General features: G+C 44.2%; 2 non-coding genes across 2 annotated transcripts; one reads left to right on the forward strand and one right to left on the reverse strand.

The window, feature by feature from the left end:
• Positions 1 to 1,695: 1,695 nt before the first annotated feature.
• TRNAM-CAU (transfer RNA methionine (anticodon CAU)) lies at positions 1,696 to 1,768 on the reverse strand. The gene has a single exon. It is a non-coding gene; the product is annotated as a tRNA-Met (tRNA).
• A 7,986-nt stretch (positions 1,769 to 9,754) lies between these two features.
• Positions 9,755 to 9,827, forward strand: TRNAM-CAU (transfer RNA methionine (anticodon CAU)). The gene has a single exon. It is a non-coding gene; the product is annotated as a tRNA-Met (tRNA).
• The last annotated feature ends 3,378 nt before the right edge of the window (positions 9,828 to 13,205 follow it).

Consider the following 13,205-nt stretch of genomic DNA (forward strand, 5'->3'; position numbering starts at 1 on the left):
ATTTCAGAATATCACATGGGGAGAAACCTTGGACAATACCTGACTTTCCTAGGCAGAGGTCCCTGCGGCCTTCCGCAGTGTTTTGTGTCCCTGGGTACTTGAGATTAGGGAGTGATGATGACTTTTAACAAGCGTGCTGCCTTCAAGCATTTCTTTAACAAAGCACATCTTGCATAGCCCTAAATCCATTAAACCTTGAGTCGACACAGCACATGTTTCTGCGAGCACAGGGTTGAGGGTAAGGTTACAGATTAACAGCATCTCAAGGCAAAAGAATTTTTCTTAGTACAGAACAAAATGGAGTCTCTTACGTCTACTTCTTTCTACACAGACACAGTAACAGTCTGATCTCTCTTTCTTTTCCCCACAGATTGCTTTTCAGTACTTTCTGCTGAGACATTTTTGCATATTCATTTCTCTCTCAAGGAGCCTCTATAACAAAAGAGAAAAAACGGTCTCGGTTTCTGTGTGTGGCACATGAGTTTGAAGGATTTCTGAGACTATCGTTCAGGACTGGCGTTACAGATTAAACGCCAGTTAGATTCAGGACCAGGGACGATGGGATCCCTGGCAGGCGGATATAACACCTCGTTAAGGACAGACTGCCCACCACTCTCCTTTCTCTGTTTCTGAATTTATTTTCTATAAATTCCGCTGGGTATCAGAACCTTCCTTCGGCTGACTGACGCTTTGCAATTTCCTCTCCAAGCCCGGATCTGTTCCCCCAAATTCTCTCGTTCCTGCTTCTAGCTTCCCTTTTTAGCTTCTCTAGGTTCGCGTCATCGGCTTTCCATTTTTACGAGGCTGAATCCCCAGTTCCACGCAGCGGAGAGGTCTTATTGTCATAAAATTAACTTCCCTCGGCTGCTGTAACAGGGAGTGGGAGCCCACCCTCCCACTCGCCGTGTAGCACTCTGCATCTCTGAGAAGAAAGTGACCACCCCAGCCCAGCACAGATTTTCTTCGTCTTTGAGCGCCTGCTCGGAGTTCCCGCCCCTCGTCGCTCCTTGGTTTTCCCTCATCGTCTACATACAGTCTGTTGGATGTCGGTCAAGGTATCGCCAGCCCCTGCCATGGGAACCTTCTGGGGAAAAACAGATCTGATTTATTATACTTCAGAGATGCCCAATGATTCCCGGTCGTCTGTGTACCATAAAAATAAAAACAGATAAAAATAAGAAGATCAATGTATTCGACATCTGCACCCAGGCGTACAGCTCTGAGGTGATCAACTGGGAAGCGAAGGTAGCCCACCCAGCGGGAAGAAAGGAACAAAGCTGGAGAATGCGGACCCGGACCCTGCAGGCCGCTGCCTCCCAAGTGAGCGGGTTACAAATTCCGCTAACCCCAGCCCTCACCCCGCTATTGGCTATTTGAGGCATGTGGGGTTTTTTTCCGGACTACAAGTCTTGTGTTCCACCTGGTTTTTCGGGACCACTCGACATTCCTGAGCTCCACCCCTGCCAAGGTGAAGCCAGCACAAGACTACAGGCGGAGTCTCCGGACTCATCCAGAAACAGCCACTGCGCGGAGCCAGGAGCGCGTGTCGAAAGAGCACCCATAGACAGCTACTGTGGGAAAGCTCTGGGCCCGACACAATTCCACTTGCTTGATATTTTAGAAAAGAAGGAATTATACCCCAGCTGTAAAGGGAGTGTGGATTACAGCTGTAACAAGTACTTTCCTTGCAAAAGCTGCCCTCTCTGAGGCTCGAACTCAGGACCTTCAGATTATGAGACTGACGCGCTGCCCACTGCGCTAAGAAGGCGACGAAATGCGACATCACGCCAGATTGTACAGGAATTTCCTAATTTCTTTCCCCAGGCGGGTTATTTTGGGACTTCAGTTTTCTTCGCCCAGGGTCGCCAGTTCTCCAAGATTATTTCCAATAGGCACGCGTAGGCTCCTTTTTAGCCCATCGGAAGACCCTCACAGTCGGAAGCCATAGTATACTGAACAATTATGCCTGATCTCATTTTCTATTGATCTGGATCTTCGTCCCCTCAGACACATTAGGCAATAATTACTGTCCACAGTTTCCTTAGCTGGAATAGCGGGCTCTCACTAAATGGTAGTTGAATGAATGAAAAGCTCCCAAACACGCCTGCAGTTTACACTTACCTGTCTTAATTTAAATTTGCATTTCCACTTACGTCACCTGAGATAGTCCCCTCAGAATATCACCAACTGATTTTATGATGAGTCTTCATGTTTTCTTCACCTCTATGTTGCAAATACCCTATTAAAGATTTTATTCCCATAATTTCATTTCGTCCAATTTCTTTCTTTATTTATTTGCCATAAATCTATACATCATTATCCCCATCTTACTGATGAAACTGAGGATCAGCAGAACTAAATCCACAGCTGATAAGGGGCAAAACCAGGCCTTGAAAGCAGATTTCGTTTTCCAAAAAGTGTGCTGCCCTCTTTCTCCCTCTAGACCATGCAATCTCCCCTTATCCTCTCCACACCACCACACTCACTTGTTAAGCAAATAGCTATAGAATTTTAGATTCGTTGGTCCATTCAACAAACTTTAATTCACCACCTGCCATGTACCCAGCATTTATGTTCTAGATTTCCAAGGCATCCTTGGCCCTTTATCCCTCACATCCCTACAAACACTTTAAATCATTAGTTCTCAAAGTGCGGTGTCCAGACCCACCACATAATTCTCGAGGACACATTCCATTTCAGGTACTGTGCTACCTGAAGGCTTTGAGGATTCAGAGGAAATTGAGCCATCCCTGACCTCAGGAGCTGACAGGACAAACTGTCCTATCTGGTCCGGTTCCTATACTCTCAAACTTCCGGATTCTTATAAATGCATTTTCCTAAATATTTTATTTTGACACTGTAACTCTTCCATTCTGTACTAGTTTGCTAGGGCTGCCATAATAAATATCACAGACTGAGTGGCTTAACCAACAGAAAATTTTCTCCGTCCTGGAGGCTAGAAGGGTTGTTAGCTTTGGTTTCTCCTGAGGCCTCTCTGCTTGGCCCGCAGATGGTCACTTACCTTCTTGCTGTGTTCTCGCATGGTCTCTCTCTCTAGACATATTTCCATCTTTTCTTATAAGAACGCCTATTGAGAGTTAGGGTTTCGACATGAATTTGGTGACGGGTGGGGCGGGACAAAATTCCACCATAACAGACTCAAAATTGTTCACATTTTCACCTTCAAATTTGCAGTAGACTCTGTTACTGGAAAGCACTACTTGCTTTTTTTTTTTTTTTTTTTTAAACAAGTATTTTAGAGTCCCTTAATTAAACAGACCATATACCTTTCCTTATCTAGGAATTCCCACTCCAGTGCCTGGTCCACACACCCATTATTTCTCCTCATCTCCATTCTTCAAGGCCCATTCTTGATTCTTTCATTCTTATTTGAAAGAATGTAGCATGGAGGAATGTAGCACATTAGTTTTTCCCTCTGAATTGCATGACTCGTTGTCAGTAACTATCTTATGGTTTTTGCTGTTAACGACATTTAGTATGGATGTGTGATATCTTTCATTAATATCCTCCATCTAGTAGTCACTGTTTCCATAAGGAAGCGCTGCCAGTGTGCACTACACTCCAAAACCTCACATATGCATAGACTGGTTATGTAGTCTAAAGAAATTCCTGGCAATGCAGATATAATAAGCAAATGATCTAGTAAGCAAATTGAAATAATAAGCAGACTGATATAATTAGCAAATTGCAATGGGAAGGAAAAAGACATATATATATGAATCATATATATATACCAATCATATATATATATATCCGAATCATATATATATATATCAATCATATATATACCAATCATATATATATATACCAATCATATATATATATACCAATCATATATATATATATACATATATATATATGTATATACACACCCACACTCACCAGACTATGGAGGATTCACCAACAGACCGGGAAGCAACAGCCTGGGCTCCAGAGTTGGCCACCTGTCTGCGCACAGACGAGGAGAAGTCTCATGAAGCTTCAGCACAGTCTGGAACCCTAGCTCTTTTTGTAACGAGTTGTTTGGCATGAGGCCCAGTCACGAGGGCCCTTCACAACTGGGCTCAAGGATCACAAAAAGGTCAACTTGTTTTTGTGATTGTCTGTTGTTTTTCAATAACTAATGTATATGAATAGATTGAAATAGAGATTTCTCTGAAACAGCACTGGATGAACACCTCAATGGGTTCAGACAACCTGTTCCAGACAGATTTCCCTCATGCTGTTCACATGACAATGAGTGAGTTCTCCTGAGATCTGGTTATTTAAAAGTGTGTAGCACTTCCCCCTTCGCTCTTTCTCTCTGACTCTGCCATGGTAAGGCATGCTTGCTTCTCCTTCGCCTTCCACCATGATTGTAAGTTTCTTGAGGCCTCCCAGCCATGCGTCCTATACAGCCTGTGGAACTGTGGGTCAAGAAACCTCTTTTCTTCATAAATTATCCAGTCTCCAGTAGTTCTTTATAGCAGTGTGACAATGGACTAATACAAGTGCCAACAAGTTCAATCACTGGCACCAAAATATGGGAGATACAGTAGTTAGACGCATGAGAAATGTAAAGGGGAGAAATGGGCAGATTGACTGCCTGAAGTTCCTTCTATATTGGGATTGGCCTGTAGTCCCAGGGCTTTTCAGGGACAACCAGATGTAGGCCTTTCCCACAAAACAGGTGTGGGAATCAGGAGAGACAGAGCATTGGCATGAGGTCAACTTTGAGCCAGTCCCAGTGGGCTATGTGGAAGGATGAATGTAGCTAAGGAAAAAGAAGCAAAAGGAAGTTTTGAGTTTTGCAGTGGCTGGAAAAGCAGTCATAAAAAAGGGGGTACAGGAGAGTACATCATCATCAAGGGAAATGCACATGAGAATCCACAATCATGGATCGTATTAAAAAATTATTCGTATTCAAACAGCTGAATGGAAAGCATGACACTGACTAATGACAACACCATTTAAAAGTAAGAACTTTATTATTCTACCCACCACCCCTCCCTGGCTTTAACTCATCTTCCACCACAATTGAAACACAGAAGTCTCAGAACAGTGGTTAACAAATGGTAGAATGTTAGGGTAAGAAAAGAGAGATGAAACATCTTCCCTAGAAAACTATCCAAATAGTCATGACTCAACAGCCCCAGTAAGTAAAGGAAGAGATCTGATCTTTACGTCAAGTTTAAATTTTAGAGTGTTACGTGGAGCTCAGCATCTTAACTTTGAGACTGAGACTGTATTGCCTGGGATGAGGCATAAAACTGTGTATGTCTTCATATGGAGGTAGGGAAAGAATGTATCCTACTAAATAAGATTAAAATGACACTGGGAGACCAAAACATATTTTTTGTATTATTAAATCCCAGAGATTGGCCACATTCATATTACAGAGTTTAGAGAGAACTAACTGATAAACTTATGTGGCTATCCCTTAACGAGTTTTGTTATTATTATGATTTTTCCCTGTCTGCTTATGCATTATTATGATATCTATTTTATGATTTTGTTATGCCAAGTAATGACATTTCAGGGATCTGTGAGGCAGTACCTCATTTGGTATTCTAACCACCTTTGACAAATACAAAAATGTACACACCTTAGTCTATTTTGTGTTGCTAAAAGGAACACCTGAGACTGGGTAATTTATAAAGAAAAAATGGTTTATTTGGCTCACAGTTCTGCAGACCGTACATGAAGCTTGGCACCAGCATCTACATCTGGTGAAGGCCTGGAGACTACTTCCATTCATGACAGAAGTTGAAAGGGAGCTAGTCTGTGCAGAGGTCACATGGCAAGAGAGGAGGCAAGTTAGGGGAGAGGTGCCAAGCTCTTTTTAACAACCAGCTCTAACAGCTAATAGAGTGAGAACACACTCACCCCAGAAGGAGGGCATTCATCTATTCATGACCCAAATGCCTTCTACTAGGTCCTACCTCTAACATTAGGGATCAAATTTCAACATGAGGTTTGAAGGGGGTATTCGAACCATAGCAGTGCATAATATAAAGAAGCCGCGGGCCGGGCGCGGTGGCTCAAGCCTGTAATCCCAGCACTTTGGGAGGCCGAGGCGGGCGGATCACGAGGTCAGGAGATCGAGACCATCCTGGCTAACACAGTGAAACCCCGTCTCTACTAAAAATACAAAAAAAATTAGCCGGTTGTGTTGGCGGGCACCTGTAGTCCCAGCTACTTGGGAGGCTAAAGCAGGAGAATGGCGTGAACCCGGGAGGCGGAGCTTGCAGTGAGCCGAGATCTCGCCACTGCACTCCAGCCTGGGGCACAGAGCAAGACTCCGTCTCAAAAAAAAAAAAAAAAAAAAAAAAATATATATATATATAAAGAAGCCGCTTGGCATTTCCTGTTGGGGTGGCCAGACCCAACACCAGGCCGTGGGGGCTGTGAAGTCTGGCAGAGTCAAAGGAATGAGACAAGACAAGTTTAAGGTGCACAAAGTGGGTCCAAGGGGCCAATGCTAGTGTGGAGGCTGCAAAGGCCCTGAGCTCTGGAAGCCCACAATATTTATTGGTGATCAAACAAAGAAGCAGGTGGTGAGGATGTGCGGGTTGAAAGGAAGCAGCGAATCAAGCACATGAGCTATAGCTGTGACAGTTTAGCATTTCCTTTGAAGCATATGGAACATGTTCTGCTACTTGAGATAATGGGGAACATGTTCTTCTAGTTTAAGATACAATCGTTTTATGAACCTGGGCGTGCTAGAAGCAAGGAGCCAGCAAGTCTAGACACATTCCAGGGGCAACGAGGGGTTTTATACCCTGAGCCCTGGATTCCATCCAAGCCATGAAGGGTTGTATGCCCTGGGCTTAGACTGTGGTGTGGCAGGGCAGCCTTCCACCCTTTAGCACAGAGTTTGGTGTTCCAAAGGCCATGAGGGGTTTTAGACCCTGGATCCAGGACATGTTCCAAGACTCTTTTATGTTATGTCAGACATGCAAGCCCTGCCTCAGCTTTTCTCCCAACATTTCCGATTTCTGAGTATGAGTGCAAATGAGATGTAATTTCTATTTAGAAATGGCAAATAAAATAAAAAGTATGTATTCTATGAATAAACCATGAATTTCATGTGCCTCAATTATTCTCATAGAATAATGTCTTGTTCTGGCCTATAGCTCCCACTTATCTGCTTTCAACAAATTACCACATAAAGACTGTACAAAACCAGAGCAGAAAGCAGATAATCACTGCTCTATTGTCCACGGTTTTCTGTTTGCATTGAGGTATATATCTGGAGATGCAAATGTATATATATATTTTTTTTATCATTTTGGGTCTGTATTTGAGCTTAAGTGGAGGTGTGCAGCAAAGTAGAAAGTAGTTGTTGCAAAAATTTCCCCTCAAAGATCTAAGCCAAGACCTGAAAAGAGTCTGGAAAGGCTGTAGTATGAAGGAGAGGTTTTTTAAGAGAAGCATATTGGCTTGGAATATGAAAATGGAGAGAAAGGACTTCCCTAAATTAAGAAAGAAACAATTCACTCAAACAAGGAGGAAAAGATGAACATCTCAAGTACCTACGAGCATTTTTACATGCAGACCCCTTACTGACACTGGCCAAGACAAATGACAAGAGATCATCAAGGAGAGAGTTCATTAGAAAAAGATACTGCTAACATTAGAGAAACATAGCATCAATCACCCATGGCATGGATGCTGTTGAGCTTCCACCTGAAAAACAAACAACGACAACAACAACAACAACAACAGCAACAAACCTGGCCGGTAGAAATAGGAACAGGTTAAACATTACATCACTCCCTCCTTTTCCTGGGGCCTGCATTGGGCCCCATAAGCTTGGCATGAACCTAAGTGAACAACACAGCAAAGGACTGAAGTTTACCACTACCTTCAGAATTAGGACTCAGAGCCAGGGATTTCTTTAGACTACATAACCAGTCTATGCATATGTGAGGTTTTGGAGTGTAGTGCACACTGGCAGCGCTTCCTTATGGAAACAGTGACTACTAGATGGAGGATATTAATGAAAGATATCACACATCCATACTAAATGTCGTTAACAGCAAAAACCATAAGATAGTTACTGACAACGAGTCATGCAATTCAGAGGGAAAAACTAATGTGCTACATTCCTCCATGCTACATTCTTTCAAATAAGAATGAAAGAATCAAGAATGGGCCTTGAAGAATGGAGATGAGGAGAAATAATGGGTGTGTGGACCAGGCACTGGAGTGGGAATTCCTAGATAAGGAAAGGTATATGGTCTGTTTAATTAAGGGACTCTAAAATACTTGTTTAAAAAAAAAAAAAAAAAAAAGCAAGTAGTGCTTTCCAGTAACAGAGTCTACTGCAAATTTGAAGGTGAAAATGTGAACAATTTTGAGTCTGTTATGGTGGAATTTTGTCCCGCCCCACCCGTCACCAAATTCATGTCGAAACCCTAACTCTCAATAGGCGTTCTTATAAGAAAAGATGGAAATATGTCTAGAGAGAGAGACCATGCGAGAACACAGCAAGAAGGTAAGTGACCATCTGCGGGCCAAGCAGAGAGGCCTCAGGAGAAACCAAAGCTAACAACCCTTCTAGCCTCCAGGACGGAGAAAATTTTCTGTTGGTTAAGCCACTCAGTCTGTGATATTTATTATGGCAGCCCTAGCAAACTAGTACAGAATGGAAGAGTTACAGTGTCAAAATAAAATATTTAGGAAAATGCATTTATAAGAATCCGGAAGTTTGAGAGTATAGGAACCGGACCAGATAGGACAGTTTGTCCTGTCAGCTCCTGAGGTCAGGGATGGCTCAATTTCCTCTGAATCCTCAAAGCCTTCAGGTAGCACAGTACCTGAAATGGAATGTGTCCTCGAGAATTATGTGGTGGGTCTGGACACCGCACTTTGAGAACTAATGATTTAAAGTGTTTGTAGGGATGTGAGGGATAAAGGGCCAAGGATGCCTTGGAAATCTAGAACATAAATGCTGGGTACATGGCAGGTGGTGAATTAAAGTTTGTTGAATGGACCAACGAATCTAAAATTCTATAGCTATTTGCTTAACAAGTGAGTGTGGTGGTGTGGAGAGGATAAGGGGAGATTGCATGGTCTAGAGGGAGAAAGAGGGCAGCACACTTTTTGGAAAACGAAATCTGCTTTCAAGGCCTGGTTTTGCCCCTTATCAGCTGTGGATTTAGTTCTGCTGATCCTCAGTTTCATCAGTAAGATGGGGATAATGATGTATAGATTTATGGCAAATAAATAAAGAAAGAAATTGGACGAAATGAAATTATGGGAATAAAATCTTTAATAGGGTATTTGCAACATAGAGGTGAAGAAAACATGAAGACTCATCATAAAATCAGTTGGTGATATTCTGAGGGGACTATCTCAGGTGACGTAAGTGGAAATGCAAATTTAAATTAAGACAGGTAAGTGTAAACTGCAGGCGTGTTTGGGAGCTTTTCATTCATTCAACTACCATTTAGTGAGAGCCCGCTATTCCAGCTAAGGAAACTGTGGACAGTAATTATTGCCTAATGTGTCTGAGGGGACGAAGATCCAGATCAATAGAAAATGAGATCAGGCATAATTGTTCAGTATACTATGGCTTCCGACTGTGAGGGTCTTCCGATGGGCTAAAAAGGAGCCTACGCGTGCCTATTGGAAATAATCTTGGAGAACTGGCGACCCTGGGCGAAGAAAACTGAAGTCCCAAAATAACCCGCCTGGGGAAAGAAATTAGGAAATTCCTGTACAATCTGGCGTGATGTCGCATTTCGTCGCCTTCTTAGCGCAGTGGGCAGCGCGTCAGTCTCATAATCTGAAGGTCCTGAGTTCGAGCCTCAGAGAGGGCAGCTTTTGCAAGGAAAGTACTTGTTACAGCTGTAATCCACACTCCCTTTACAGCTGGGGTATAATTCCTTCTTTTCTAAAATATCAAGCAAGTGGAATTGTGTCGGGCCCAGAGCTTTCCCACAGTAGCTGTCTATGGGTGCTCTTTCGACACGCGCTCCTGGCTCCGCGCAGTGGCTGTTTCTGGATGAGTCCGGAGACTCCGCCTGTAGTCTTGTGCTGGCTTCACCTTGGCAGGGGTGGAGCTCAGGAATGTCGAGTGGTCCCGAAAAACCAGGTGGAACACAAGACTTGTAGTCCGGAAAAAAACCCCACATGCCTCAAATAGCCAATAGCGGGGTGAGGGCTGGGGTTAGCGGAATTTGTAACCCGCTCACTTGGGAGGCAGCGGCCTGCAGGGTCCGGGTCCGCATTCTCCAGCTTTGTTCCTTTCTTCCCGCTGGGTGGGCTACCTTCGCTTCCCAGTTGATCACCTCAGAGCTGTACGCCTGGGTGCAGATGTCGAATACATTGATCTTCTTATTTTTATCTGTTTTTATTTTTATGGTACACAGACGACCGGGAATCATTGGGCATCTCTGAAGTATAATAAATCAGATCTGTTTTTCCCCAGAAGGTTCCCATGGCAGGGGCTGGCGATACCTTGACCGACATCCAACAGACTGTATGTAGACGATGAGGGAAAACCAAGGAGCGACGAGGGGCGGGAACTCCGAGCAGGCGCTCAAAGACGAAGAAAATCTGTGCTGGGCTGGGGTGGTCACTTTCTTCTCAGAGATGCAGAGTGCTACACGGCGAGTGGGAGGGTGGGCTCCCACTCCCTGTTACAGCAGCCGAGGGAAGTTAATTTTATGACAATAAGACCTCTCCGCTGCGTGGAACTGGGGATTCAGCCTCGTAAAAATGGAAAGCCGATGACGCGAACCTAGAGAAGCTAAAAAGGGAAGCTAGAAGCAGGAACGAGAGAATTTGGGGGAACAGATCCGGGCTTGGAGAGGAAATTGCAAAGCGTCAGTCAGCCGAAGGAAGGTTCTGATACCCAGCGGAATTTATAGAAAATAAATTCAGAAACAGAGAAAGGAGAGTGGTGGGCAGTCTGTCCTTAACGAGGTGTTATATCCGCCTGCCAGGGATCCCATCGTCCCTGGTCCTGAATCTAACTGGCGTTTAATCTGTAACGCCAGTCCTGAACGATAGTCTCAGAAATCCTTCAAACTCATGTGCCACACACAGAAACCGAGACCGTTTTTTCTCTTTTGTTATAGAGGCTCCTTGAGAGAGAAATGAATATGCAAAAATGTCTCAGCAGAAAGTACTGAAAAGCAATCTGTGGGGAAAAGAAAGAGAGATCAGACTGTTACTGTGTCTGTGTAGAAAGAAGTAGACGTAAGAGACTCCATTTTGTTCTGTACTAAGAAAAATTCTTTTGCCTTGAGATGCTGTTAATCTGTAACCTTACCCTCAACCCTGTGCTCGCAGAAACATGTGCTGTGTCGACTCAAGGTTTAATGGATTTAGGGCTATGCAAGATGTGCTTTGTTAAAGAAATGCTTGAAGGCAGCACGCTTGTTAAAAGTCATCATCACTCCCTAATCTCAAGTACCCAGGGACACAAAACACTGCGGAAGGCCGCAGGGACCTCTGCCTAGGAAAGTCAGGTATTGTCCAAGGTTTCTCCCCATGTGATATTCTGAAATATGGCCTGGTGGGAAGGGAAAGACCTGACGGTCCCCCAGCCCGACAGCCGTAAAAGGGTCTGTGCTGAGGAGGATAAGTAAAAGAGGAAGTCCTCTTTGCAGTTGACATAAGAGGAAGTCATCTGTCTCCTGCTCGTCCCTGGGCAATGGAATGTCTCGGTGTAAAACCCGATTTTATATTCCATCTACTGAGATAGGAGAAAACCGCCTTACGGCTGGAGGTGAGACATGCTGGCGGCAATACTGCTCTTTAATGCATTGAGATGTTTATGTATGTGCACATCAAATCACAGCACTTTTTCCTTAACCTTGTTTATGATGCAGAGACATTTGTTCACATGTTTTCCTGCTGACCCTTTCCGCACCATTACCCTGTTGTCCTGCCACATCCCCCTCTCCGAGATGGTAGAGATAATGATCAATAAATACTGAGGGAACTCAGAGACCGGGGCGGCGCGGGTCCTCCGTGTGCTGAGCACCGGTCCCCTGGGCCCACTTTTCTTTCTCTATACTTTGTCTCTGTGTCTCTTTTCTCAGTCTCTCGTCCCACCCGACGAGAAACGCCCACAGGTGTGGAGGGATAGGCCACCCCTTCACAATCCCACCCCATCCATTCTCAGAGCCTAAAATCAAGCTAGTCAGAGGAAGGGATTTACAGAGCAGGACTGCACTGTGGGACAATCCCTGCGTTTTGGCTCTCCCTCACACCCTCTTCAGATTGGGCCCAAGCCTCACATTCTGAGGATGATACTCAGGACACGAGGGGGCCCTGAAAAAGGGCTGTTCCCTCCGCAAACTCAGAGTGATGCACACAGCCTGGAGGAAATGAGAAAATTATCACAAGTCTTTCAGATTCACAAATGCCATGTTCCCTTTGTTTTAAGGTCACGAAGGTCAAGTAAGGACCCAGATAACTACCAAACATCTCAGAGAACGCTTTGGGTAAGAGTGGGGAGACAATCAATTGCCTTGTTCCCATTACAGTTTGTAGTTACTAATTTCACGGAAGAGAGCACGTCACACCTGGGGAAGACACAGTAGGAACTGCCAGATTAATTAGCACAGATATCCCGGAATGTTTTGCGGCTCTTGTATTTTAAGGAAGTTATGATTACTGACTGTTGATGAGTCAACAGTTGATGAGGAGGAGGTTTTGGGGCTGGCCATTACAGGCTCCATGTTCACACCACGGCACCACCATTCCTAGGGTGTCTAGACATGTATAAGTGCAAAAACCATGTATGTAGAGAAAATGATTTACTTATATGTCAGAGTACTTGTAAGTTTAAAAATTTCAATAGGCATCTTTTTTTTTGAGAGTGCAGTGGTGCGATCTCGCTTCACTGTAACCTCCGCCTTCCAGGTTCAAGAGATTCTCCTGCCTCAGCCTCCCGAGTAGCTGGGATTACAGGCGCGCACTACCACGCCCAGCTAACTTTGTATTTTTAGTAGAGACGGGGTTTCGCCATGTCGGCCAGGCTGGTCTCAAACTCCTGGCCTCAAGTGATTTCCCCCCTCCCGCCGCCCTCCCGCCCCCGCCTCGGCCTCCCACCAGCCTGGCCTAATAAGCACTTTTTTAAAGTTTTATCATTTTAATTGAATATTTCAGGCTTTAAATAGGAAAGGGAATGAGATAATTTTTTTTCGTTTTTCCAGGTTGCTGAACAAAATGATTACCAGAAA

Source organism: Symphalangus syndactylus, chromosome 23 (genome assembly GCF_028878055.3).
Source record: "Symphalangus syndactylus isolate Jambi chromosome 23, NHGRI_mSymSyn1-v2.1_pri, whole genome shotgun sequence".
NCBI lineage: Eukaryota > Metazoa > Chordata > Mammalia > Primates > Hylobatidae > Symphalangus > Symphalangus syndactylus.